The sequence below is a fragment of the Apis florea genome, unplaced genomic scaffold, assembly GCF_048593485.1.
Source record: "Apis florea isolate Af1SG1 unplaced genomic scaffold, ASM4859348v1 contig_3391_pilon, whole genome shotgun sequence".
Lineage (NCBI taxonomy): Eukaryota > Metazoa > Arthropoda > Insecta > Hymenoptera > Apidae > Apis > Apis florea.
In genome coordinates, this window is record NW_028256754.1 from 299,209 (window position 1) to 306,926 (window position 7,718).

Sequence of the window (7,718 nt, forward strand, 5' to 3'; positions counted from 1 at the left end):
TTTAACTATATTTTAATGTAAACTGTATCGTCGCTGAAATCTGTCTTCTATATCTAATGTAATTCAACTGCAAGACTGTTCGCGAAACTTAGTTTTTCCTCCAATTCTTGCCTTTTCGTGAAAATGCACACAGAGAAGAGTTGGAACGACCAATCATCGCGTTTGAGGGCAGTTTCGAAAGATTGGCTTTCGCGGGGTTGCGTTGTAACGCGTAGGGGTCAAGACCTTTACGCTCACTTTCATAGTGATCCATCACATGGTGTACAAGTGTGACTTGTAAAGTGGTCATTGCTGGTATCTTTGTTTAAATTAAAGATCTGGAAAGTGTTACGAAAACCATGCCTGCTTATAAATTAGGCAATTGGAGATACTCAAACTGTTAAAAATAAAGGCTAGATTCGACAGCAAGTCCTGTCCTTAACTTTCTTGACTAATAAATGATATATTAATATATATAAGTGGTATATTACAAATTATTTTTTCAAATTTAATGTTATTTCATTCTTTTCTTAATTGTTTTAATATTTCTTTTATTGCAGTTTTTTTAATTCTACATTTCAATTTATCCCATAAGTTCTTAATAAAGTTGAGATCTAGATATAATAATTTTAGATATTTATTATAATAATAAAACTTCTGATTTTAAATAATCTACTTTAAATAATAAAAAGATTATTCGTTAATATAATAATTTTCGGTTCGATTAACGAATTTTTGCATAATAGAATACTTATTCATTCTCATAATCATTATTGTTAAGAATAAATTTGATTTAAGCGAGATTTGTGAAGCGGTCAGACAGTCTGGATTTTATTTTCAATAGTCTAACAATAATTTATGAGCGAGTATAGTTCTCTAATACTACATCCTTAATTTAAACAGAAATATAACAGCAATGGTCATATCCGAAGTCACATTTGCATGCTTAGCACTTGCAATGAACCACATAGAAGCGAGCGCAAAGATTTTGACTTCCACGCGCGAAGATACATTCTTCGAAACCGACTATTGGTTCTTCTTTTAGTTTACATTTACATGGAAAATAATGATGGAGGAAAAACCAAGACAAGGTCTGATCTTCTAAATCAGATTAATTAGAATAAAATAGAAAATAGATCAGATAGAATTCAACAACGATATAATTCGCATTAGAGTACAATCATTACAATTGTCATTAGTCGCAAATATTTAAAATAAACCATCATTCATAATTATGCAGTCCCACGATAGTAGTTCTTCGAATAATAACATCAAATACCAATATTTGTGCAATATTCAGTTTAGATTTTAAAAATTATATTATATTATACTATATTTCAGAATGAATAATGCAATAATAATTACAAATAAAATATTATATAATATATAAAAATACAAATAAATATTTTTTTTAATTATTTATAGATTCCATGTTGTTATATCACAAAATTTTTAATGTATTTAATTAATTATATATTTATTTTGTTAATCCTTTTTCTGCATATCATGATGCGTTAAAAAATGATCATGTGTTTATCATTATTTTCATCATTTTATTTTTTATTTATTGTAAAAATTTAAATCAGTACTAATAAAATAATATAACAATAAAACAGCAATATAAATTTCGGATAATAAAATATTTAGATAATGAAGCATCTAGATACAAAAATTCTTATTTTTATTATATTTTTGTATATTTTTAAAAATAATTTTAAAAAAAAAATTTAAATATATATTTATTATATAAATAAATAAATATTTAATAATATATAATAATAAATTTGTTTATTATACTATCAATAAAAATTAATTTGCTCATTCCAAATGTTAAAATACATTAACATATGTATGTTTAACATAACTATGTTTTCTCCATATTTTATATAGGATTTTCTATTTTTTAAAATAGGAAATATCATGAAAATAACATTACTTTATTTATGTATTTTCTTTTAAAATAAATTCTCTTGTTAAATCTTTTCTTTCTTTTCGCTTCATTTAGCTTTTTCGAGCGATTTTTCAATTGTAACTTTTTTCTTTTAATATTATATATTGTTGCAAATGCACTTTTTTCCCAGTCTCTGCAAAAAATTAATTAATTTTGATATCATTAATAACTTTATTTTTCTTATAATTTTTTTTTCTGTCACCTAATATCCAACTTTGATGGATTTCTTTGCAGTATCGACTCTATAAAATTCTCTATAAAATTTAAATTTTTTAATGATATCTCTTATTGTATTTTTATTTATATTAATTATGACAATTTTTCTATACGATTTTCTTTGATTGATTTTAACGTTTATTTTAATATTATAAAAAGACCAAGTTATATTAAAATTATAATTTTAGTATTGATTATTATTATGATAAATGGATTTTATGAATATTGAATCATAACTGACGTTTAGAGAGTTTAATATTATCAGACCATATTTATAATTTACATATACTGTCGAGACCGTAAGCTTTTCTTACGGTTTGGCGTATATTACACAATGGTGCCTTACTTGTATTGCTGATCAAAGGACACTTACCACTGTAGGAACTTTATACTCGTGTATCTTACCACTTACCACTGTAGGAGCTTTATACTCGATTATCTTATGAGCTCTAAGTGATGATAGCTTAACTCTTTCAGCTCTTTGATTCTAACTGTGCTTCGATTAACTGTATCGTCGCCGAGATCTGTCTGTCTTCTCTATGACGACTCTCGACTCCACAGTGTCTTCTCTAAGGCTCTAACTCAACTACTCTTGTTCTCTAAAGACTCTATAATTCCACTATTCTGTTCTTCCTTGTTTGTTCTTACACTTCGACTACTCAGTGCTCTAAACTCAACTATTCTCTTCTTCTGAAGACTCAAATCGACTATATAACGAGAGATATAATTCGACTACTCAGTGTTCTATGGCCAACTTAAATTCGACTACTTTCTCGAGAGATATAATTCGACTACTTTTTCGAGAGATATAATTCAATTACTCAGTGTTCTATGGCCAACTTAAATTCGACTACTTTTTCTCTTCTACACAAACGTAACTTCGAATACTCTGTTCTTCTAAAACGGCTTAATTCGATTATCTTTTCTCTTCTACACAATTCGACTACTTTCTCGAGGGATATAATTCGACTACTTCTATTCTTTTAGGACGGATCTAATTTGACTATTCTTTCTCTTCTACACAAATTCGACTACACTTATCGCGAATCTTGATTCTCCTTTTATCCTTGTATTTCGTGCAAATGCACACAAAGAAGGACTAGAGGCACTAATCATCGCGTCGAAAGGCGGTTTCAAGGGATGAGCCTTCGCGAGGTTGCGCCGTAATGCATGTTGGACCTTTACTTTTACTTTTGGTGGTTTATCATAAAGCGCGCAAATGCGGCTCGTAAAATGGTCGTTGCTATGGTTTCTGTTGAAACTAACATCTGGAAACCATTATGCAACCCATACCTGCTCATGAATTACTATAAAACTATTTAGCAAGGATTCGAATTGTTAATGGCAAAACACGACCCGACCATTTCACGAGCTCGGGCCTTAACATATACACACACAATATATATATGTAAAATAAATAATAAAATATTTTTACGTAAATTAAATTTAATTAAAATATAAAAAAATAAATGTATTTTTTTCTAGATAAAAATATATAAAAATTATGAAATATATAAAAAATATACAATATATTTTAGTTGATATACATATATTATAATTATATTTATATTTATTATAGGAAAAATATAATAAATATAATTATAATAAAAATAACATATTGCATGCATATTTTATAACAAAATAAATTTTTCTAATCGTTTATCATTTATTTCATTTTAGTTTTTAGTTAGCTTTCATAAAGCTAGTTGTTTAGCAAATTAATTATATAATATAAGTTATTAAATTTATTAATAGTAATATAATATAATATAATATAATATAATAATATAAATAGTAAAATAATATAATTTACAATGTGTTACAATATAATTTTTATATTCAATTATTATTAATTTAATCTGTCGATATAAAAATTCATCAGATTTTTTAAAATAAATTTAAAATAATAAAACAAAAATCATTTTAATATCAATAGTATTTTATAAAAAAATATGTATAATTTTTTAATATAATTCTAATTTTTGTTTGAAAATTTTAATAATTTAATTTTAATTTAATTTTTTAGAAAATAATTTTTTCTAATAAACAATATAAGGCATCTTTTTCTTTTTTATCAATTCATCAAAAAAAATTTGATGAAACTAATTACTTTGTGTAACACTTTCATGAATTTTAATAATTTTTAAATGAGGATAAAATTTTTAATAGCAATATTGCCAAATTATAAAGTAAATTATAATAAAGTCTCACGGAAATGATTATTCAGCATATCTTTGTCAAAATTCAATCTTTAATTGATTAGAGATGATAGAAACAAGATTATTTTTATTATAAATTAAATTTATAAAATATTAAGTATTGAAAATACAAATTCTTTTACTTGCAATAATTTCTTCTTTCTTGAAGCTTCTGTTAGCAATATATTTAAATTGAATTTATATTTGATATCAATATAATTATATTTGGGAAATAAAATATCGATATTATTGATATTAATGTTTACTCAATTAAAAGTAATAAAATCCAATAATAAAAATAAATTGTTATAATTATCATCATTTTTTTTATTTTAAACACAATTTATGGAATTCAAAAGAAGATCAAGATTCAATTGCAGTTGATTGAAATAAACTTTATACCTCCTATTTTATTTAAAATTTCTTATTTCATTTTTTTTTTTACAAATATATAAATATTTTCTAATTAAACTCTTCTGACTAATTATTTTTTAAAACTGTTTTACGACTCTTTTTTTTTAAAATTATATCGTATTTATTTTTTTTTAAATAATTCTTTTTAATTGTTTAATCTATTGGCTATTTTTCAAGTAAAAAAATCTTCAAGAAGGAATTTTGTATTTTCTCATAATTCTCGATAAACATGATTTTTTAAAATTTTATTATTTCTTTTATTCATTATATTTATTATTTCTCAATTAATATTATCTTACATATTTTGAGCTAAGCTGTCATAGATATAATATCTGTTTTTTCGATTTCAGTATTCTTCTTTGAGAAAGTACTTTTAGTACGATTAAGTCTATAAATAGTAATAAATAAAATGCTGTACATATACTATTTTAAAAATTATAATATATTTTTTTTTACATATTAAAGTATAATATGTAAAATATTATGTATATAAAATATAAAGTATAAATACAATAATAATATGTATGTATAACATAGAATGAATATAATATATAATATAAAATTTAATATAAAATGTATAATATAATTATAATAAAATTTTATGAATATTTTTATATATATAAATCATCTTTTTGATTGTGACTACCATCCTGTATATATTCTAATTGATTCTTTTTAATCTTAATGTTTTCTGGTCACAACTTCGTTTTTTATGATACATAATGTATATATAGAATAAATATGTCAGTAATTAAAGATATAATTAATAATAATAGTCCATAACATTTATCTATATATTGAATTATTTTCTATAATATTCTTGTTCTTGAAAATAAGTTAAATTTCTATTAATGGTATGCAATTCTTTTAATTTTCTATAATTTTTTTTAATTTATAATTTAATTTTAGAATTTAAAATGATCTGTATTTTTTAATTATGATAAAATTTATTTAAATTTTTATGTAAGTTTGATATTATTATATATACTCATATAATAATATTTTTGTTCTGATTTGTATTGTAGTTTTTATTATAAATTTTATTATTCAAAATATTCATTCTATTCGAAAATCTTGAATTGTAATATATTGCAGTGTATATGAATTATAAGTTATACTAATTGTATCAATTTTGATCATATATTACATGCATATCGAGATGTAATTATATTTATATAATATTTGCTAGTATGAGAAATCTCAAATTGCAGTTTTTTGGATTTTTTTTTTAACTAATTTAATAATTGAATTTTGCATGATCTATCTAAGATCGTTTTATAAACGATGAAGAAGTTTATAAGTATACATCCGATTGTGTAATATTTTATATTCTTGCGTGTCTTTTGAGTTGAATTGAATATAATTTTAAATTGTCAAGTCTATATTACGAAATATTTTAATGTTTCTAATGTTGACAATAACCATAAAGAAAGAAGGCATAAAAAATTTTATTAATTTTTATTATATAAGATATTCTTTCCTTAATTTATTTAAAATTTATGTTTAAAATTTAGAAATTTAGAAATTTCTATAATCATAGTGATTGATCTAGTATTATTATTATAAAAGATTAAGTCTATTCATATAATATATGTATGTTTTTGAAAGAAAGTAGTATTGAGAAATTTAGATCTATGATAATTGCGGAACTGCTTTTTTTAAATAATTTCTAATTTGAATTGAAAATATTACTGTTGAATTTTAGATTAGATATTTAATATAAATTTTAAATCAAATATTATTTAATTATAAAATTTACATTAATCATTATTATTATAAAATTTTCTCTTTTATCATGATTGCCTGATAATTTTTATTATTTTATATTATACATCTTTTATTTTTTTTAATATAAAAAAATTATTTCTCTAATTAGTCTCTATTTATCAAAATCTGGTTTTATGTCATTTTTTGTTATAATATGATGTAAATATATTGTTTTTATCATAAAAATTCACATTTATTTACTTACAATTTTAATTCATTAATCTTTTCAAAGAATGTCAACACTTCTTTTCTTTTTATTGTTTCTTAAGAGAATACACATATACAACAATATTGTTTAAGAAAATAAAATATTTTAGTCCTATTAATTTAATTAAAATTACAAATTAATACAACGTTCTTTGAAAAGTTTGCAACAATATTTTTCAGATTAAACATTTGAACAAAATGCATGATTATATACGATGTGAAAAATGTACTTCTTTTTCTATCTCATTCATGATTCTATCTCATTTCAATTTAGTGAAAATCAGATACGAAATCTAAAATATATAAAGTATTATTGAATTATATTATATAATTATAAAATATTTGATATTTTTTAATTAATTAAAAAATCAATGATATTTGAAATAGAATATATAATTACTGAATTACTATCACGTTACTTAGCGGAAATCTATAATAATTTGAACAGCTCCAGCATCATCTTTTCGGAATTATCAGCAATAGAATTTTCTAGGAACTCATATTTAATTGAATTATATTCTAATTATATTTCTTTTATCTGTTTATTTTTTTTTTCTTTTTGTATGCTAATTTATATGGTTTTAGATTTATTGAACTTTAATAGAATTTCATGTTTTACTATTATTCTATATTTTAATTCATTTCTTTATTAAGAAAATATATCACTAAATTTTTTACATAATTCTAGTAAATTCGATTTTTTCTCTTTGTTTAAATATTTTGTATGAATTTTTTTTCAAGACTTTTACGTGATTTTTTTAGTAGTTTATCACTTTATTTTTAGCAGTCATAAATTCAGTTTTATTTTCAGAATTTATTTTTCTTACCATCATTATTTACTACATATTTAAGTTTCATTATGGAAAGATGTGATTGTAAAAAAAAATATAAATAAAAAATACAAAATACAAATAAAGATATTGTGTCCACAATATTATTATTATAGTAATAGATGGTGGATTGGTAAGAGTATTGATAAGTCTATA